Source organism: Giraffa tippelskirchi, chromosome 11 (assembly GCF_054371585.1).
Source record: "Giraffa tippelskirchi isolate mGirTip1 chromosome 11, T2T-mGirTip1v1.2.pri, whole genome shotgun sequence".
Taxonomy (NCBI): domain Eukaryota; kingdom Metazoa; phylum Chordata; class Mammalia; order Artiodactyla; family Giraffidae; genus Giraffa; species Giraffa tippelskirchi.
This window is the reverse complement of record NC_137285.1, coordinates 36,128,743-36,151,942: the sequence shown is the minus strand read 5'-3', so window position 1 is coordinate 36,151,942 and position 23,200 is coordinate 36,128,743. Positions and strand designations below refer to the sequence as shown.

The following is a 23,200-nucleotide window of genomic DNA, read 5'->3' as shown; positions in this document are numbered from 1 at the left end:
AGAGAATCTTGTTACCTATAGCAACTAACATATCGTTTTATCATGTTCCTTTTACACTTAGGCAGGTAGAAAAATGAGGATGAGAGGTGAAAATGAATGTACTGGCATTACATATGAGTCACCACATCACCTAGAATGAAAAAAAAATGTCAAGTTGTTCCACAGTAAGGAATACAACCCAGTCCTGTTTGATTCATGGGACTATGGAAACGCATTTCTTCTTTCATTTCTAGGGATTATGTCAGCCATAAAAGCTAATCATATGCCACCAGTCAGGGTTCTAGGCTTCAGACTCACAGTAGGGGCAAAGAAAAATAATTCCTGTGATCTCAACTGCTAAGTGTGGTTGAAGAATTGCATGTCTTCTCCCTGAAATTCTGCAAGCTACCCTAGAATGAATGCAGAATAGCAGGTAGTGTATAATTCTACATAAGTTTTCAATGAACAGAAAAGGGGCCATAATGGAGAGTGTTTAAGAGAGATCAAGAGGTAATTTTTAAAAAGTAAAGCACATTCTATCCCAGCAGAAATAGCAACCTGGTCAAAACCACATCCTGGTAAAATATTTTGCCAGCATCCTGTGTATCGAGTACCTTTGTTCCCTTTGGGTTTTCTCATTTGAAATGCAAATATTATGTGTGGGTTCTCCCCACACACACCAAAATTTCCTCATTGGCCTTTTCCCACTAACTTTGGTGTCCTCGTGAAATTAAGAAAAAACAACTGTGGGAAAGGAATAAGTGTGTGTGTCAACCCATGCTTGCACTCCCAAGGTTTACAAAAATATCAGGAAAGGTTTATAGAAAAACACAGACACTGGAACCCATGAAAATCTGATCTGTATAATGTTTGGTTCTCATACAACTTGTCTTTGTAATTTCCCTAACGGTAGCTCTGCTACAAGTGCTCCTCCTCCACACCCTATTCCAGTGTCATGTGTAAGGACATTCAGTGGGCATTCACTGGGCAAGGATAATGTCTTTTAAACTCTTCCTAATATTTATATGGGACTTAACTTGGCAGCTCATACACTAAAGAATCTGCCTGTAATGCGGGAGACCCAGGTTCAATCCCTGGGTCAGGACGATCTCCTGGAGAAGGGAAAGGGAATCCATTCCAGTACTGTTGCCTGGAGAATTCAATGGACAGAGGAGCCTAGCAGGCTACAATCCATGGAGTCACAAGCACTCGGACACAACTGAGTGACTAATACTTTCACTGTCACTCTGCCTTTATCTCACATGCTAGCAATGTAATGATCAAACTTCTCCAAGCCAGGCTTCAATAGTACATAAACCGTGAACTTCCAGATGTTCAAGCTGGATTTAGAAAAGGCAGAGGAACCGGTGATCAAATTGCCAACATCTGCTAGAGCATCAAAAAAGCAAGAGAATTCCAGAAAAAACATATACTTCTGCCTTATTGATTACATCAAAGCCTTTGTATGTATAGATCGCAACAAATTGTGGAAAATTCTTAGAGATGGGAATACCAGACCACCTTACCTGCCTCCTGAGAAATCTGTATGTAGATCAAGAAGCAACAGTTAGAACCAGACATGGAACAGACTGGTTCAAAATTGGGAAAAGAGTATGTCAAGGATGTATATTGTCACCCTGCTTATTTAAGTTTTATGCAGTGTACATCATTCTAGATGCCGGGCTGGATGAAGCACAAGCTGGAATCCAAATTGCCGGGAGAAATATCAATAACCTCAGATATGCAGATGACACCACCCTTATGGCAGAAAGCAAAGAGGAACTGAAGAGCCTCTTGATGAAGTTGAAAGAAGAGAGTGAAAAGGCTGGCTTAAAACTCAACATTTGAAAAACGAAGATCATGGCATCCGGTCCCATCATTTCATGGCAAATAGTTGAGGAAACAATGGAAACAGTGACAGACTTTATTTGGGGGGGCTCCAAAATCACTGCAGATGGTGATTGCAGCCATGAAATTAAAAGACGCTTGCTCCTTGGAAGAAAAGCTATGACCAACCTAGACAGCATATTGAAAAGCAGAGGCATTACTGTGCTGACAAAGGTCTTTCTAGTCAAAACTATGGTTTTTCCGGTAGTCATGTATGGATGTGAGAGTTGGACCATAAAGAAAGCTGAGCATCACAGAATTGATGCTTTTAAACTGTGGTGTTAGAGAAGACTCTTGAGAGTCCCTTGGACTGCAAGGAGATCAAACCAGCCCATCTAAAGGCAGCCAGTCCTCCTGAATATTCTTTGCAAGGACTGATGCTGAAGCTGAAACACCAATACTTTGGTCACCTGTTGCGAAGAACTGACTCCTTAGAAAAGACTTTGATGTTGGGAAAGATTGAAGGCAGGAGGAGAAAGGGACAACAGAGGATGAGACTGTTGGATGGCATCACCGACTCAATGGACATGAGTTTGAGCAAGTTCTAGGAGTAGGTGATGGACAGGGAAGACTGGTGTGCTGCAGTCCATGGGGTCACAAGAAGTTGGACATGACTGAGCAACTGAACTGAAAGTGTATATATACGTAATGTACTTTGCTGTACATCTGAAACTAACACAGCATTGTAAATCAACTATACTTCAGTTAAAAAAATAATAAATAAACTCTTCCTATTGCCACAGCTTCAAGTTTGGTACAGCATACACAAAAAGCACTCGGTGAGTACTCATTTATTAAAATGCATGAAACTCTCCAATCGTTTGTAGCAGGAACTGAAAAGGAAAGTTAAATTGTACTTTGGGTGGAGAAGGAGTAAAGAGTATAGTGAAGCATAAAAACACTGCTGCCAGTGGACAGCAGGGCCAGCCCACATCATCTAACTACATGCATATGCATGAGGGACACAGAGAGGAAATTCTAGGCTGAGCTACCTGAGGCCCTCAACCCTCCAGGCAGCCCTTAATAGAGGAGTGGTAGCCTTGGCTCTTACCTCTGTTGGCTTTAACCTAGACAGGAAAGGGGCTGAAAGCTGTACCGGGTTGGCATCCCTTTCCTTAGGCCCCCAGAACCACAGAGCAAGTTTCAGCTCATGTGCATTGTACTCATTTGCCAACAGCCCTGAAAATATGGACAAACACATGCATGGAAAAAAAAAGCGGCTGGCCTCCATCCCTCCAATGCACACAAATAGCGCAGCCCAGATCTCCCCATTTGGTGTGAGATTTCGCTGACACTGCACCATCTTCATTAATGCCACCAAGAAATTTCAACCTTAGGCAGCCTTTATCTTCATGGCTTCTTTCCTTAACTACAATATCCTGTTACTTTTTTATTTCACATACCAATTCTGCATGATTTATTCAGCTGTCTCAGGAAAATGCTATGTTACCATACCACAGAAGACATTAAACTTCATGGAAAGTCCTCCAACATTTAGGTCCTTCATTTTTACCGTGAAGCTTTCTTATTCAATCCCCCCAGAAGCAGTGAATAGGGTAACAATTTAACTATTTCTTTGAATTTGTAAAATGATTTTCGATTGTCCCCTGCTTGTATTGAGAAAGGATTTTCATTTCCAAAGTAACTTCACTTGGCAGTGAACTTTGAAAAAAAAGTGATGGTCACAAAGCCATGACCAACTTCAGATACATGTGTGTTAGTGATTCCCAGAAGGTTGACTACCTCTGGCACTGCTAAATCAGGAGGGGACAGCCCACGAGTCTCCCTTTGGCAACAAGCACCCACATGTAGTCAGAAGTACATAAAAGGAAAAAGTGAAACAACCTCTGTTTTGCCAAAAGTCTGTCTCAGCATCTCCTCTGTGTGCTGTACCCCCAACACCTCCTAGAGCCTGGACGCCATCTATTTTGATCTCTCAGGAATGAAAAATTCTTGCTATTGATGCTTTTTCTCTGGGTTTGACCTTTGCTCATTCTAATCTATGATATCCAGGGGTATCTTACTCTCTGAGTTCCAATTCCTTGCCTTACCTGTCTAAACCAAGCGCCTCCCGCCGATCCACAACTCTTCACCCTGTTCCTCTTCCTACTTGCTGGTCTGCTGCTGCCCTGGAGTGACAATTTGGCACAAGTCTGCACACTCTGAGGACCAGCACTCCCTGAACAAGGCATTACATGCTTTTCAGAATTCATCACACACAAATTATTTAGAGTCTCTATAAATACACACTTAGATTTTATAGAAAATGCAGTGCCACTGCTAAGATTTCTCCAGAGAAGAATTCATGGTGAAAAAAAAAAGCCTTAAAAGGGGGGAATGAAAAGGGCATGGACTTTCACTCTACAAGGCCCGTGACTTGACCCCACAGAGGTGGACAGTCAGCTGTGACAGCAGCCTTCAGGGTAGCAAAGGCCCCACTTTCTGTTCAGCTGCATATCTGTGACCACCAATGACCAGTGTTATTCCCTCAGAAGGTTGACCCCGCACCACCAGCTGAGACTGGCACAGAGCCCACTGTCTGGTCTGCTTGCAAATGCCTTCTTAAACCACCTTCTATGAACAGCTCGATTCTCAGGCTACCCCAGCACAGCTGTGGCCAGCTGCACTCAGCCTCTGGCCCAGCCATGGATTATGTACCAGATGATTCTTGTCCACTGAAAATACTAGAAACAACTAGGAAGACCTTGTATGGGTGAGAAATCAGATCCACCGAGAGAGACCAAAGGAAAGCTATGACATTTGAGGAACAGGCAAACATTTCCCCTGCAAGCTTTCCCTGAGACAGGTATATTATGAGGAAATGTATCCTTTGGATTCCCAGACACCCATTTGTTTTCTGATTCCTTTTTTTTTTTCTTTCATTTTGTTTCTTTCTGGTGGGAGGAAATTTAGGAGAAGAAGAATTCTCCCATACTTTACCCAATACGCTTTCTTTTCTCCTCGGTCAAAGACCGTAAAAACAACTTTTGCTGGAATGTTGTCACAGTTATGAATTTGGAAACCGATATAACTGTGGCTGGCAAGGATGAAGAACACAGGCTCCACATGGTATAATGAGCAACACTTTTTAGAACTTGGAAAACTGACCAACATCCACGAATGAACTTGGTCCACCCAAATATTTCTATGTATTATGAGTAGACAATTAAACTCTGCATCACCACTTTCAGATAGATAATTTAAACTCCACAGAGTAGCTGGATGATTTCAAGGTAAAAGCGTTATTGACATCTAAGCATTATTAACATTTTCAAAATGTTTCTTGGCAGAAGTTGCTGATGGCCTTCACTGAGTTTCTGTCATTCTTTCCCTCCTCTGTTCCATGCTGTCCCATAATCAATGAGTGGAAGGTTTGGATCATTTTTGAAGTTGATGAGGGAAGAGACTGAGAAAGAAAATAATTGAGGAATGGGTTTACTCTCTAATGGTAACAAACATCTAACTTGAAAGAGGCCTAAGAATAAATCTCCTCTATGTTCAGTTCAGTTCAGTCGCTCAGTCGTGTCCGACTCTCTGCGACCCCATGAATTGCAGCACGCCAGGCCCCCCTGTCCATCACCAACTCCCGGAGTCTACCCAAACCCATGTTCATCGAGTCGGTGATGCCGTCCAACCATCTCATCCTCTGTCGTCCCCTTCTCCTCCCGCCCCCAATCCTACCCAGCATTAGGGTCTTTTCAAATGAGTCAACCCTTCACATGAGGTGCCCAAAGTATTGGAGCTTCAGCTTCAACATCAGACTTTCCAATGAACACCCAGGATTGATCTCTTTTAGGATGGATTGATTGGATCTCCTTGCAGTCCAAGGGACTCTCAAGAGTCTTCTCCAACACCACAGTTCAAAAGCATCAATTCTGTGGCGCTCAGCTTTCTTCACCATCCAACTCTCACATCCATACATGACCACTGGAAAAACCATAGCCTTGACTAGACGGACTTTTGTTGGCAAAGTAATGTCTCTGCTTTTAAACATGCTATCTAGGTTGGCCATAACCTTCCTTCCAAGGAGTAAGCGTCTTTTAATTTTATGGCTGCAGTCACCATCAGCAGTGATTCTGGAGCCCAAAAAAGTAAAGTCTGACACTGTTTCCACTGTTTCCCCATCTATTTCCCATGGAGTGATGGGACCAGATGCCATGATCTTAGGTTTCTGAACGTTGAGCTTTAAGCCAACTTTTTCACTCTCCTCCTTCACCTTCATCAAGAGGCTCTTTAATTCTTCTTCACTTTCTGCCATAAGGGTGGTGTCATCCGCATATCGGAGGTTATTGATATTTCTCCCAGCAATCTTGATTCCAGCTTGTGTTTCTTCCAGCCCAGCTTTTCTCATGATGTACTCTGCATATAAGTTAAATAAGCAGGGTGACAATATACAGCCTTGACGGACTCCTTTTCCTATTTGGAACCAGTCTGTTGTTCCATGTCCAGTTCTAACTGTTGCTTCTTGACCTGCATACAGGTTTCTCAAGAGACAGGTCAGATGGTCTGGTATTCCCATCTCTTTCAGAATTTTCTGCAGTTTATTGTGATCCACACAGTCAAAGGCTTTGGCATAGTCAATAAAGCAGAAATAGATGTTTTTCTGGAACTCTCTTGCTTTTTTGATGATCCAGCGGATATTGGCAATTTGATCTCTGGTTCCTCTGCCTTTTCTAAAACCAGCTTGAACATCTGGAAGTTCACGGTTCCCGTATTGCTGAAGCCTGGCTGGGAGAATTTTGAGCATTACTTTACTAGCATGTGAGATGAGTGCAATTGTGCGGTAGTTTGAGCACTCTTTGGCATTGCCTTTCTTTGGGATTGGAACGAAAACTGACCTTTTCCAGTCCTGTGGCCACTGCTGAGTTTTCCAAATTTGCTGGCATATCGAGTGCAGCACTTTCACAGCATCACCTTTGAGGATTTGAAATAGCTCAACTGGAATTCCATCACCTCCACTAGCTTTGTTCGTAGTGATGCTTTCTAAGGCCCACTTGACTTCCCATTCCAGGATGTCTGGCTCTAGGTGAGTGATCACACCATCGTGATTATCTGGGTCGTGAAGATCTTTTTTGTATAGTTCTTCTGTGTATTCTTGCCACCTCTTCTTAATATCTTCTGCTTCTGTTAGGTCCATACCATTTCTGTCCTTTATCAAGCCTATCTTTGCATGAAATGTTCCTTTGGTATCTCTAATTTTCTTGAAGAGGTCTCTAGTCTTTCCCAATCTGTTGTTTTCCTCTATTTCTTTGCACTGATCGCTGAGGAAGGCTTTCTTATCTCTCCTTGCTATTCTTTGGAACTCTGCATTCAGATGAGAATATCTTTCCTTTTCTCCTTTGCTTTTCGCTTCTCTTCTCTTCCCAGCTATCTGTAAGGCCTCCTCAGACAGCCATTTTGCTTTTTTGCATTTCTTTTCCATGGGGATTTTCTTGATCCCTGTCTCCTGTACAATATCACGAACCTCTGTCCATACTTCATCAGGCACTCTGACTATCAGGTCAGTCACATATAAAAATCTTTGAAAAAAAAATAATCCCAGTATTTAACTCTGCAAGCATGAATGCAATTCCATTTGATTCACTTTTTCCCAATGTACCTTAAGTCTACTCGACTTTTCCCTTTCAAAGAGCTAAGTGAACTCCTGCCTCTTGTCTCCCTACTCACTAATTATTTAAAGAGATGATTCAGTGCCATGTTTGAAAATGTAAGAAGCTTTATTAGTAAGGGTCAATGTCCAGAGCATGGCAAAATAGTTTACTTCATGATACTTCTTAAAATTCTTTTCCCACTGACAAATTTGGCCCTTTCACAGAGGCAGGATCAGTGAGCTTCTGGAAGGAGAAAACCTCGAGTTTGCCAAGAGTCTCCACTACTGGGCTGATGACACCTATTAAAACTCCAAAAAGGAAAATCCTCCAGAGGTCAGGCAGCAGGAGTTTTGGTCCCAGGTCCCCACTGTTTCTCAATCTGAACTGAGTCTGGCAACGGCGCACCACGGTTCCAGGTGCCTGAAGGAACATGAATTGTTTTGCAACTTTAGAGGCATCCTACTGAAAAGAGGGGTCATGCAGAGATGATGCTACTGTTTCTGAGAAATTTTAGTGGGACCCAACGCACATGTGCTCCATTGTGTCCGACTCTTTGCAACCCCGTGGATGATAGCTTGACAGGCTCCACTCTCCATGGGATTCTCCAGGCAAGAATACTGGAGTGGGTTGCCATTTTCTACTCCAAGAGATCTTCCCAACCCAGGAATTGAACCCACGTCTCCTGCATAGGCAAGCGGGTTCTTTACCACTGCGCTACCTGGGAAGTCCAAGCGGGGCCCAGAGCCTGCTGCAAATCCATTTGGCATTTCTTTGCTCCTAATACCAGCCACAGCCCCCACTGTATCTCAGGGTATTAAAAGGCATTTTTCGCACATCAGACTTCCCTGGTGGCTCAGACCGTAAAGCGTCTACCTACAATGCGGGAGACCTGGGTTTGATCCCTGGGTTGGGAAGATCCCCTGAAGAAGGAAATGGAAACCCACTCCAGTACTCTTGCCTGGAAAATCCCATGCCCAGAGGAGCCTGGTAGGTATAGTCCACGGGATCGCAGAATCAGACATGACTGAGCGACTTCACTTTCACATTTCAGAAGCCATTGGGAAAGAACAGATTTCATTGGAAGCATGCTCATTGTGGGTTTAAAATTATAGGTATGTGGAACCTGGGGCAGAGAAAAGAGCAAGAGTCATCTTGTGACAGACATGGGTATAGTTACCCCTTAGTAACCTTTTGTTTTCTATAGTCATAGAATTCCTGAGCTAGTTGGGCATTTGGCCACCTGGAATAAAGACTCTTTTCCCCAGCCATTTTGCATTTAGGTGTAGCCATTTGTTTAAATTCTTGCCTGAGGGATCTTAATAGAAGTAATGTGTGGATCTTATGATAAATATGCCTAAAGGGAGAGGGTGGACTTCTCTCCTTTCTTCTCCTTCCACCTGCTACCTGAAAAGTGGGAAGAAGACTGGAGCTTAAGCAGCGTTCTTAGACCCTGGGGTGACCTTATGAAGAGAGGTCACAGGTGATGAAACATTAAGCTAGGAGGCACCTAGATCCCTGAAGGCTTCAGGGTGCACAGCCTTGCTAATAGCACTGAACTTCTTTCCTCCAGACATACAACAAAGACATAAACTATCTCATTTTGAGTTTTAGTGTTACTTTAAACCAACTCTCCTCCCAATATATCATCCAACACATTTTTTACAGTGCCTCAGCTAGAAATGTTTCCAGATGCAGTTTGTTTTTGTTTTTTAAGTATCTCCATAGCTTTAAAAAAAAAAAAAAAGCAAAAAAGAAAATCAAAGGCTGTCATTGACATAACAGTTTTCTGCATATTTATTTCCAAGCAGAAGAAAAACTAGGGAGTTTTTTTTTTTCTTCTTCCTTGCTTTGCCAGTTGCTCTCATACCACATCCTATTTCACTTTTCTCACCCAGTCCAAACCGTGGAGTTTTTAACCATCCATAGGATGGGTTTTTTTCAGCAAATAATTACAACACATACAAAAACTGAAGTGTTCACAGAGCTTCAGGGAACTTTGAAAACACTTATTTGAGAACAGCCATTTCAGTACTGCAAGGCCACTGATCAGAGATCAGCATTGATATCTTCTGGGATCAAATGCTCAGCCTCGGAACTTAGCATTAGAAACTTATTGAAAAAAATGTTCTAAATACATCTAAATATTAATCAGTAATCCCCAAACATGTTCAGTCATATGAGCTACTCTTTTGAAAAGTGCAAGCTTTATGAGGTTAGAAAGAGGAAGACTATGTGGCACATGTATTTACCCAATAACTATTTATAGAATGAATCAGCCAACATTATCTGGTCTGCTTATTTTTATTCATCTGCTTATCTCTTTCATCTCCTCCTAAACCTGGCTTCACAGCAGGGAAGAGAATGAGAAAGACTCTGAGGACAGGCATCAGAGAAGGCACTTAATCAAATAGGAGATTGTTTCCATTTTCCACTCAAAGGAACTCCAGCAGACATGAATATAGTGTCTTCCCCTCCAGAATCACACACCCAGTTTAGATTTTTTTTTCCACCAAAAATTCTGCACTGATTTTGTCACTCACTTGCTTTAAATCTTCCATACTTGGCAACTGGTTTACCATAGTACCATGATTTAATGGTGAAATGTTTGAAAAGAGATGGGGTCTTGAAGTCAGGGAGACAAGGGTACAAAGCTCTTTCATCACTCAGTTGAAGAAATAAATTCACCCTCTAACTCCCCTTTTTCTCTCTCTCTTTTCCTATTAAACTGAGATGGTAGCATTAATAAGGACCTTGTTGGATTATTACAAGGATGAAATAAGACACTAGCACGTTGTCTGGCAGGCTTCCCATGTGGCATTAGTGGTAAAGAACCTAACTGTCAATGCATAAGATGTCAGAGACACGGGTTCAATCCCTGGTTGGGGAAAATCCCCTGGAGGAGGGCATGGCAACCCACTCCAGTATTCTTGCCTGGAAAAATCCCATGGACAGAGGAGCTTGCAGAGGACTACAGTCCATGGGGTTGCAGAGTTGGACACAACTGATATGACTGAACCACACATATAGTGATGGCAACATGACAATACCCAGTGCAGAGATTACAGTGGTTGTGGCTATGAGTTCTGATGATGGGCTGTAACAGGACTGCTCTGGGATACAAGTAGCTGATGTCCCTGGAAAGATGAGTAGGCACATATAAGGTCAACTCTCTAGTTCTGATTTTCTCATCTGAAAATTAAAGACTCAGACCAAAGAATTTCTAGAAACTGTCTGTCCAACTTGTCCAACTCATATTCAGTTAGCATGGCATTATGACCCTTTGTTAAAACAATTGCAAAAAAGGATAAACACGTTTCTTTTTTTCTTAATCAGAATTTAGGGAAAATCATATATTTGTATTGGATATTTCTCACTTGTGACTCACTTGCTGGATGACTTTTGTCAAGTCTAAATATACTCAACTTCATGTTCCACAAACATCAAATAATTGGGAATCCCATGATTCATATAACCAACAGGAGTATTGAGAAAACCATTTAACAAATGCAGAAGGAATTCATGCTAAAAAATTGTTGCTTTAATGGTATGATTCTCTGAAATAGTTTTATAAATTAAGCATAAATGCAATTCTCTTTTGTGAAAATTATTTTTAACTTACCACGTCACTATGTCAAACATTTGAACCCATGAGCTATATTAAATGTGTGAGATAATAGAAAATACTTATAATGGTCTATGTCCCAGATTCCTGGCACTCAGCTTCTAAAATTTTTGTAATTTCTTAAGTGATAAAGAGGCTGGGAGCATCTTTTGTTCTAATAGCTCCTTACAAGGTTCCTGAATTTGCTGGGGGAAAAGGTGTCTTCTGTTTTAATGAGGCAACTCTGGCGGGGGAGGGGATCTCCTGGCCGGCTCCTGGATGGGGGGTGCGCACAGGAAAGACTAAGCCATGATTAGAGGCTTAGCATTCTCAGCCCTGCCCTCATTCTCTTGAGAAGAGAGAAGGACTGAAAATAGAGTTAATATTCAATCATGCCTATGTGAAGCATCTATAAAATTCCAAATACACAGAGTTCAGAGAGCTTCCAGGTCGGTCTACGTATCACCCTGGAAGGGCAATGCAACCCTAACTCCACAGGGGCAGAAGCTCCTATGCTCAAGACCCTCCCGATGGCACCCTGTGTATCTCTTCATCTGGCTGTTTCTCTGTATCTCTTATCATATCTTTTAACAAACTGGTATACGTGTTTCCCTGAGTTCTGTGAGCCACTCTAGCAAATTCATCCAACCCAAGGAAGGGGTCATTGGAACCTCCCATCGATAGCCAGTTGGTCAGAAGAACAGATGATGACTTGAGTTTGTGACTGGCGTCTGATGGAGGGAAAGAGGAAGTCGATTTTGTGGGACTGAGCCCTTGGCCTGCAGAATCTGACAGTGTCTCCAGATAAATTATACTAGAATCTACTTAAGTTCTAAGACACGCAACTGGTGTCACAATTGCTTGTCATGGAGAAAAAATACCTCCACACATTTGGTGAACAGAGGTGTCAGGAGTGAAGTGTTTTGTGAGTGAAAAAAAAGACACACCAGGAATAAAAACATAGGAGGGAAGAACAGGGTTTTTCCCTACAGCAGATGGGAAAGACTGGGTCGTTTTTCCATTTCCATAAATATATAACCTGAGATTTTAAACCCATTTTTCTCTTTGGCAAAACACCGAATATGCTAAAGACTTTCACATTAGAGACAAGATGATTTTTGGAAGCATAGACAATGAATAAGAAGACTTTTGCTTCAACTATAGCATACAGGAGTCTGAGTGACTTTTCTTTCATCAATGTTGGAAAGCCATCGACGTGGCTCCCCTAAGAGTAGGATTATTTCTGTTGTTTAGTCACTTCATATTTGATCCATGGACTGTAGTCCACCAGGCTCTTCTATCCATGAGATTTCCCAGGCAAGAATACTGGAGTAGGTTGCCATTTCCTTCTCCAGGGTATCTTCCCAGACCAGGGATCAAACTGAAGTCTTCAGCTTTGCAGGTGGGTTCTTTACCACTGAGCCACCTGCAAAGCCCAAAAGTAAGATACTTAATTCTTTTAAACATCTGGCATCCGACTTACCACCACTGAAAATGGCTAAAATAGCATGTCTTGTTTCTTAACTATAAAAGTCATGAGTCAAACCCAGATCCCTGGGGAGCCTGCTGTTCCTGAACTACTTGAGGGACTAAATGCTCAGAGCGAGGGCAAAAAAAAAAAAAATTAGTTCTGAAACTTTTGGACAAATAAGGAGAATCACTCTGAACAGAGACTAAATTGGATTGGAACATATGTTTGGTTTATGCAGCCAAAGTACATAATCAAGTATAACAAAACAAAAGCTTGATACCAAACTTGCCAGGGAAACTTGTTTTGTCATTCTGAAATCTGTTCCACTTTAAGCAAATCCTCCCCAAATCAGAAACAAATATCTAATCACACACTATGTTATTGGTCTTGGTTCACTGCACTGATTGTAAAGGTAAGAAATCAGTCCACTATTTAGAGAAAATCTTGGTTATTTAAATATAGTTTTCCAGTTGAGAAGTTACTTTGAATGTATCTTAGCTAAGTACACACCTACTGTGCCCTGTAAGATATACTTGCCAAATAGCTAGAAATCAATCACAAGGTCACTTTTCCATGTGCTTACCACTGAAGCAGCCACACTGAAAGACATAGAAGTCAAACCTCCTGTTTTCATGATTGCTGCCTAATTAATTGAGCAGTTATTAATACCTGCAAACCCCAACTCTAAAAGCTTAGTAAGAATGAAATAATTCAGGGACTTACCTGAAGCTCCCGTGGTTAAGTCTCTGAGCTTCCAAGGCAGGGGGAGCAAGTTCGATCCCTGGTTGGGGAACTATGATCCCACATGCCATGTGGTATGGCCAAAATAAAACCTTGAATATGATTGACTATCAATTCCAGTTCTCAAGTTCAGTTGATTCAAAACATACGATTCTAAAATTACTGTATAGGCCTATATTGATATACCTTACTGTTACTACTCAAAATTTCTACCTACATGTGGAACCATTTTTTCTGTTCCTAGAACCACTTCTTCCTGAAAGTAGCTTCCATTTCCAGTTTAATGCTGAATCTTTATCTTCTGCCCATCTTTTCCAATTCCCCTCTCAATCTAACTTGCTTTTCCTACTTTCCCCACCTTCTAGTCCATTCTTTCGGTCCTTCTCCTCTCTCCCCCAAAGTTCAGAAACTACTATCAAGACCACATTTCTAGTATCTTTCACAGTACTCACCAACATTACAAAGTTTATACACTAATATACCTTATTAAAAATCTATAAAATTCCACATATACTTCTTTTAAGTACACATGCATAAGTCTTCTTTCAAAATGCCAGTCTTAAGGAAATTATCTTTTATATTCATATTGAGAAGAAAAACAGTGAGATGTATGGTTTTGTTCTCTCAGCTGGAAAACATTCTAAAGGAACTTTTAGATGTTTCTTTTAAAAAAATATCGCTTAGTATTTGTCTACAGGACAGAACATGAAATATATGATTTTCAATGTTCTGGCCCCAACCTGTCTCTCCAGACTTTCTTTTTCACCAAACCTATGCCCATGTCCACTGTCTGAACCCAAACCTTATAAACTACTTAAAAAATAAATATATGTTTCAAAGCCAAGCTCAAGGATCACATTTTCATGGATCACAGATAAAAGCTGACTGATTCCCCTGAGTAGAATAAACCCCATTTTATGCCCTCACTGATATCTGATCAGATTTCTATAACAGCACTTATAATAACCAGTATACATATGGTTTGGCATTCTGAAACTCTTTTTCCACAATTGTCCTTCCCATCTTAATCCATGTATCTATTTCCAGAGCTGCCACACTTTTACCTGACTCTCTCCCAAAGGCCACACTTGACTGGTCTAGAATTGGGCCCATGGTCTAAGTCAGGATGATCAGAGAACTTCTCAATATATATATATATATATATATATATATATATATTTACACCAAAGCTTTGAACTCATTGGAAAAGACCCTGATGCTGGGAAAGATTAAAGGCAGGAGGAGAAGGGGACAACAGAGGATGAGATGGTTGGATGGCATCACCAACTTGATGGGCATGAGTTTGAGGAAGCTCTGGGAGTTGGTGATGGACAGGGAAGCCTGGCGTGCTTTAGTCCATGGGATCGCAAAGAATCAGACACGAGTGAGCAACTGAGCTGAACTGAAGCTATGAAAGTTAATTGTTCCGTCTTCTTGGAGGAGAGCATAGAGTGGATGGCCAAGAGTTGCAGTAGTGAGACACTGCCACAGAGAATGAATCTGGCCTGCAATGAGGGACAATGAGGGTGTCACTGTGGAGAAAAACACAGGTAGGAGAGAGAAATCCAGTGCTTGGGGAAGTTACCACTGCCAGTTGTCCCCAAAGTTTGGCTGTATCTCTGTCTTTGCTGCTTCGTTCAGAACTTCACTGGACTCTGTAGGCCAATGTATACCCATTTATATTAAACCAACAAGTTGGGTCTCTGTCACATGTCACCCAGAGAGTTCTAACTCAATAATTGTCCTTATTATTATTTTTTTTCATATGTCTGTTTCCCTTGAACAGACTGCAAGCTTCTGGAATGCATGGGATATGTGTTGTTTATCCCCAGTGCAAAGCAGGATTCCTGGCACAGAGTAGCCTTTAAATGAATAAATAAATGAGGAAATGAATGAGTTAAGTGAATATAACATGAACTAATTAATGTACACTAATAGCTACTTATTCTATTCAGCGGCATCCTATATTTTTACTCTGGCCATTGGTCAACTGTTTTAGGTTCTAAGGTAACTAATTTAAGCACATCCAATCAATCTAAAAAGGGAAATGGAATAGAAAACATATACAAAGATAAACACATAAACATAATTAGCCATGGAAATAGCTACTTATCTTGTTTATTACTGGCTAAATAACAATTTATATTAGGTAAAAGAAAAATCAACATTTTTTCTAAGCTGACCATAATTTTAAACTTGGAGACCATCATGATACCAAAACACACATTAAGTAAAAGTTTCTCTTCTTTTCTTGTTTTGACTTTAATAACCTTTATGTCAATACATTTTTCACAGAGATCTTTATAGACACAATAGTCATAATACCAATGAAAGCTTTAAAATATGATGTTAATGTCATTGTAAAGATAATTTATGAAATCCTTCCTTTAAAAAAGTAACAAAATGTTTCCTCCACAAGGATAAATTTTTAAGAGAAATAAACAGAAGATTGAGTGAAGATAGTGTGGTTGGTTTATATTTTTCCCACCAAAAAAATATAATTGGTGCTGGGAGTGGCCTCACAGTACTGCAAGATGACTAATAGTATATAAACCACATAAACCACCCACAATGAGCTGTCATCCATTCAGCTCCATTTGAGGGGGGAAAAATGAGGGTTTTAGGCTTCCAAACTTCGCGAGGACTTATAGTACTCTGAGATTTCCACTTATCTCCTGCTTTTGTCCAAATTATCTTACATTCCAGAATTCTAGACTCAGCCAACACCAGATGGATGCTTCAAGTTTACAGAGATCTGAACCTGAAGCCCACAGGAAGCACTGCAAGCAGGCTCAGGGCCTGAGATACTGACAGGGCTCTCAGGGGGATGACAAACAATCGCTTTGCGTCTAGTCAGCTCGACAAAGCTGGCAAGAGTCTCACCCTGCAGCTGTAGGGAGGTACATACGAGTCGGTCCTCCGGCTACTGGAACCCTCGGCCAACTCTTCTCAGAAATGATTCAATCACAATCACCAGTGTTTCCTCCTCAAGGTCTTATTTCAAAACTATTTAACGCCAAATTTTTGAGACCTCTAAGAAGAGATATCACTGCAACTTCTCTAACCTGTTGGAACATTTAATCACAATGTCACATCACTGTGATTTCTAAATTAAATTTCTCAGGTTGCAGCCAAAGCCCTTTTCCATGTTCTCTCCTCAGGGATGATGAACTACAAATAATCCCTCTTCTGAGTAACAGCACTCCTCCTATTTAAGATCACTGTCCCACTTAATATTTTCAAGGTCTTATTTTATGACCAAATAACCATCTGTGTGCTTCTCCTCAGAACCATTCCCAAGTTCTTTTTATAAACAGCGAGGTCCTAAGCTGGATATAACATCGGCAGGAGCACTTCACAATCTCCTTCTACCCCAGTTTTTGAGACGAATGAGTTATGAGTGTGTGCTCAGTTGTGTCTGACTCTTTGTGACCCTATGAACTGCAGGAGCCTACCAGGCTCCTCTGTCCATAGGACTTCCCAGGCAAGAATACTGGAGTGAGTTGCCTATTTTCTTCTCCAGTGGATCTTCCCGACCCAGGGATCTAACACACATCTCCTGCCTTGGTAGGTAGATCCTTTACCACTGAGCCATCTGGGAAACCCTTACAAAATTTAGCTATAAAACCTTCAAGAGGTACTCTGCTGTCAGCATACTATTCTCACACTACATACCCACAGTTCCTATGATCTTGCAAAGGAGTGTCCAGAAAAAGCCATCTATACTCATCATTTCCTTGCCCTACATGTCACCTCAACCCAGGATAATCTGGCTTTTGCTCACACAATTAGAACTGTTCTTGCCATAACCTGAGTTGACAAACCTAATGAACAGTTTTTGGTTCATATCTCAGCCAACTTCTTGGCCTTGTTCGACTACAGTGCTTTCTTCTATCTGGTAACATCACTTATTCTTCCACTTCTCAGGAAGCACCTTCCAGATTTCCTTCAAGGCATCTCTTTGCCTGCCTTCTAAATGTTCATGATCCCCAAGATTCCTGTCCAAGCCGCCCTCTCTTCTCTTCATCCCAGCTCCCTGCCCTCCCTGGGCCAGCCCTCTTCCTCCCATATTATTCAGGTCAGTTCAGTCACCTAGTCGTGTTCGACTCTTTGCGACCCCACGGACTGCAGCACTCCAGGCTTCCCTGTCCATTACCAACTCCCGGAGCTTGCTCAAACTCATGTCCATCGAGTTGGTGATGCCATCAGACCATCTCATTCTCTGTCATCCCCTTCTCCTCCTGCCTTCAATCTTTCCCAGCATCAGGGTCTTTTCCAAAGAGTCAGTTCTTCACATCAGCTGGCCAAAGTATTGGAGCTTCAGCTTCAACATCAGCCCTTCCAATGAATATTCAGGACTGATTTCCTTTAGGATTGACTGGATTTCATTTAGGATTGATCTCCTTGCAGTCCAAGGGACTCTCAAGAGTTTTCTGCAACACCACAGTTCAAAAGCATCAATTCTTCAGCTTGTATTATTAGCCATGCTCATATCCCAATGGGTATTAGATCAATGTCTTTGGCTTAGCTCTTCCCCATAACTTTCAGTTCCTCTTTTGCAATGCCTGCCAGAAGTTGCACCCACTATAAAAACTCAACATGTTCAGAACTTCATGTCTCATAAGGTTATAAGGCATCCTATGTACAAAAAAGATCTTCATGACCCAGATAATCACGATGGTGTGATCACTCACCTAGAGCCAGACATCCTGGAATGTGAAGTCAAGTGGGCCTTAGAAAGCATCACTACAAACAAAGCTAGTGGAGGTGATGGAATTCCAGTTGAGCTATTTCAAATCCTCAAAGGTGATGCTGTGAAAGTGCTGCACTTGATATGCCAGCAAATTTGGAAAACTCAGCAGTGGCCACAGGACTGGAAGAGGTCAGTCTTCGTTCCAATCCCAAAGAAAGGCAATGCCAAAGAATGCTCAAACTACCGCACAATTGCACTCATCTCACATGCTAGTAAAGTAATGCTCAAAATTCTCCAAGCCAGGCTTCAGCAATATGTGAACCGTGAACTTCCAGATGTTCAAGCTGGTTTTAGAAAAGGCAGAGGAACCAGAGATCAAATTGCCAATATCCGCTGGATCATCAAAAAAGCAAGAGAGTTCCAGAAAAACATCTATTTCTGCTTTATTGATTATGCCAAAGCCTTTGACTGTGTGGATCATAATAAACTGTGGAAAATTCTGAAAGAGATGGGAATATCAGACCATCTGACCTGTCTCTTGAGAAACCTGTATGCAGGTCAGGAAGCAACAGTTAGAACTGGACATGGAACAACAGACTGGTTCCAAATAGGGAAAGGAGTACGTCAAGGCTGTATATGTCACCCTGCTTATTTAACTTATATGCAGAGTACATCATGAGAAACGCTGGGCTGGAAGAAACACAAGCTGGAATCAAGATTGCCGGGAGAAATATCAATAACCTCCGATATGCGGATGACACCACCCTTATGGCAGAAAGTGAAGAAGAACTAAAGAGCCTCTTGATGAAGGTAAAAGAGGAGAGTGAAAAAGTTGGCTTAAAGCTCAACATTCAGAAAACTAAGATCATGGCATCTGGTCCCATCACTTCATGGGAAATAGATGGGGAAACAGTGGAAACAGTGTCAGACTTTATTTTTTTGGGCTCCAGAATCACTGCTGATGGTGACTGCAGCCATGAAATTAAAAGACGCTTACTCCTTGGAAGGAAGGTTATGGCCAACCCAGATAGCATGTTTAAAAGCAGAGACATTACTTTGCCAACAAAAGTCCGTCTAGTCAAGGCTATGGTTTTTCCAGTGGTCGTGTATGGATGTGAGAGTTGGACGGTGAAGAAATCTGAGCGCCGAAGAATTGACGCTTTTGAACTGTGGTGTTGGAGAAGACTCTTGAAAGTCCCTTGGACTGCAAGGAGATCCAATCAATCCATCCTAAAAGAGATCAATCCTGGGTGTTCATTGGAAGGACTGATGTTGAAGCTGAAACTCCAATACTTTGGCCACCTCATGCGAAGAGTTGACTCATTTGAAAAGACCCTAATGCTGGGTAGGATTGGGGGCGGGAGGAGAAGGGGACGACAGAGGATGAGATGGTTGGATGGCATCACCGACTCGATGGACATGGGTTTGGGTAGACTCCGGGAGTTGGTGATGGACAGAGAGGCCTGGCATGCTGCAATTCATGGGGTCACAAAGAGTCGGACACGACTGAGCGACTGAACTGAACTGAACTGATGTAGCAAATGGCACAGCATTTACCCAGATTCTCAAGCTAGAAATCTGAGAATGCTTGCTTCTTTTATTCATACATTCATTCACTCAAAAACTCTCTATATTGCATCTCCCCTATTTTAACACAATGCAACATACTCGGATAGGATAGTGAGCAAAACAAATAAATTCCCTTCCGCAGTGACAAAACAGAGGTTAAATAAACTCCCACACAAATGTGTTCGTGTTATAGATTGTTATAAATTTACTGAGGTAGAAGTATGGTATGAAGTAAGGAAAACTACTTCGGGCTTTGAGGAAGTCACATTAAGCTAAGTCTGAGGGTGAGTCTTCCTGGTTCTGCCCATCTCCTCCCTCTCCTCCGCAACACACGTGTGTTCCCTTGAAGTCTCATAATTTCACGGTAGCTAAGCAATAGCGTAAATATTTATTTCTCACCAATTACACCATCCAGTCTCCTAAAATGTAAGTTGGATTCCTGTCGCTCCCACACTAAATATCCCTCACAATCTTCCCTTCAGTCTTCCCCATCGGCTCAGTGGTGAAGAATCTGTCTTCAATGCAGGAGACATGGGTTTGATCCCTGAGTCGGGAAGACGCCCTGGAGAAGGAAATGGCAATCCACTCCAGTATTCTTGCCTGCAAAATCCCATGGACAGAGGAGCCTGCTGGGCTAGGTCCATGGAGTTGCAAAAGAGTTGGACCTAGATCTAGTAACTAAAGAACAACACAAAAATCTTTCCTTCACTGTGAGGTCAAAATCTAAGCCCATTCAATACCACACATGGGAACCTTCATGCACTGATTAGAGCTTTCTTTGATTCATGGAAACATTTGTGCAGAGTCGCTAATGTAGAATGTCCTTCCCTCCACGCAGTCCCTTACCTGATGATTTTCTATTCATTTTTTAGTACTCATTTAGTACCTATTCTAAATGACTTACAGTCCAGGCCATCTGATTACCCAACTCCAGAAAGCACCATTCACATGGGCTCTGGGGAGGTGCCACCGGTGGGGAATTCTAGGTCACCAGCGGATGTCCAGAGCTGCACAGGAACTGAGCCCTGCCCCATGGCGTGGACTACCTACAGTCGTGCTTCCACAGGACCTGGACACAGAGCTAACAGAGTACTGTCCACACTGTACTGTCCTGGCTTGTTTTCCATGACTTCCCCGACTGATCCCCCTGGCAAGCAGGGGGTTTGATGTGTTTGCTTCTACATACAAGCACATGGCAACATGCCTGGCCTTTGGTACATGCTCAAAGACTGTTTTGGGAAATTTGAAATGAAGCGAAATATTGTCAAACAAAGAGGAGAGAAAATAAAATAATGGACAATTTATTTTGCCATTCTTATGCAAGTTTGTATGAGAGATTGTGTCTTTGATGGGTGGTCATTTTCCAAAGAGTGCCTTAGGGTGTCTTCCTCTTTTCAAGCTTTTGCCCTGAAGAACCTATCTGGTTAATATATTTGCTTCCAGTGCTACATGGCCCTACCACTCCAGGGATAGCTCCTTCCAGGACAGTCTTAGAATGTAATCAAGTTAAAATATCCCTTTTCTTCATCTAACTTGAAAAGCTGTGTTTCCATGGACATGAAGGGAAGATGTAAAACACAGAAAACACTATTACCACTGAAGTACATCTCCCTTCTCTCTCTATGCATTCTAGGAACCTATCTGCCAATCTTATCACTTCTGAGGAGATTCAGTGACTTAGAATAACAAAGTCATATATTATTCATATATCTGATATACATATATGCAAACACATATCTATACTATGCAGATATAAATATAAATGTATGTATAAAATCTTGGATTTCCTTCTGGTTATGTTAGTTATACATGCCCGTTGCAAAAATCCAAATGTTTGAATCACTGAATAAATACATGTTTCTCCTACTTTCCCCATCCAGAATTTTTGACTTACAATGTGAATAGTGTAAATCCTCTTTATCCTTTAAAATCTGCTCTCCAGAGAAAACTAACATGAACAGTGTGATATTTTCCTCAATTTTTATCTATGTATATATTTTATAATTTTACATACACACCCCTTATAGAATTCTGTTTTTAACAAAATGGGATTATGCAATACATATCAGTCTTCAATATGGTTATTCATATAATATGTCATGAATGTATTTCAGGTCAGTATTTATAGATTTGACTCATCTTTTTAAGACAGACTAATACATTTCTACCATATAGATGTATCATAAATTCAAACCAGTCAATCCTAAAGGAAATCAACCCTGAATATTCACTGGAAGGACTGATGCTGAAGCTGAAGCTCCAGTACTTTGGTCACCTGATGAAAAGAGCTGACTCACTGGAAAAGACCCTGATGCTGGAAAAGACTGAGGGCAGAAGGAGAAGGGGGTCACAGTGGAAGAAATGATTGGATGGCATCACCAACTTGATGGACATGAGTTTGAGCAAACTCCAGGAGATAGTGAATTGAAGGGAAGCCTGGCATGCTGCAGTCCGTGAGGTCACAGAGTCGGACACAACTTAGCAACTGAACAACAAATTTAAAGATTTCTTATTTATGTCTTTTAGTTTATAAAAAACTTTTAATGGACCTGGGGATGGGAAAGCCAGGGGCCAAATCGTGTGCTGCCATATTCCTACACAGAACTTTAAAGATTCCAAGAATTCTAAATTCCAATGTACTTTCCTGGCCATTATGAAGGTACATGTGTCAAAGCAGGAGGATAGAACATATTTTATTTAACAATCTATTACTTTAGCTTACAATTTTAAAATATTTAGGCATACGATATGTGGCTCTCCATTCATACTTTCACAGTGGGACCCACAAACAGTAGGGAAGTTGTGAAGTGTGAAAATTATTTGGTAATATTAAATAAGATGAAAATGAGAGACAGAAATAGAGAAAGGAGAGAGAAAAACCCATATAAACAACGTTAAGAATGAAAAGTGGACAACATTATTGGGTACAGCAGAAATTACATAGAATACTAAGAAAAAAGCCTGTTACTTAAAATAAACAAATTCATAGAAAAACGTATTTTACCAGAATTACTTTATGTTTAAAGAAAAAGCCTAAATGGTCCTATCACATTAAATAAATTAAGCAAAAAATAAAAATTAAAAAGTAGGTAAAAATTTTCCATGAAGTAAAAATAAAATAACTGAGATCTGAGTCTTTTATGAAAAAGTTCTATCAAAACATTCAAGACACAAATAATTCCAATATCATACAAACTCTTTCAAAAACAAGTAAGAAACAAAAATTTTCATCTCATTTTATGAAACTGTTACATTCTTGATTCCAAAACTAAAGAAGGACATACAGAGAAGGAATGTGACATGCTAATCCCATGTATGAATGTCGATGCAAAATGCTGAACCAAATATTAGCAAGCCAAACCCAGTAATTAATAAAAATGATATGCTATACTAAGTTTAGTTTACCCCAGGAGTGCTAGAATGATTTGTCATTAGAAATTCTATCAGCAAAACTCATTACTTTAATAGATTAAGGGGGAGAAAAGTATGACCATCTAAAAAAATACTGGAAAGACATTAAATGAAGTTCAAATTTGATTCATAACAGGTATTTATAATGGAAGAATATTTCCTTAAAGAGATATGAGTACCCAGTAAAAAACACACAAAAAAAATCAGCAAAAGTTATACTGAATGATGAAACATCAGAAGTATTCCCATTAAAATCA

At 41.0% G+C, this 23,200-nt stretch overlaps 1 long non-coding RNA gene across 1 annotated transcript in view; it reads left to right on the top strand.

The window, feature by feature from the left end:
- Positions 1-19,709, top strand: part of LOC145527252 (uncharacterized) — a 29,046-nt gene extending 9,337 nt beyond the window's left edge. Inside the window, exon 4 of the long non-coding RNA XR_014069592.1 lies at positions 18,631-19,709. This is a non-coding gene — a long non-coding RNA (uncharacterized LOC145527252). The remainder of the gene's footprint in view (positions 1-18,630) is intronic.
- The last annotated feature ends 3,491 nt before the right edge of the window (positions 19,710-23,200 follow it).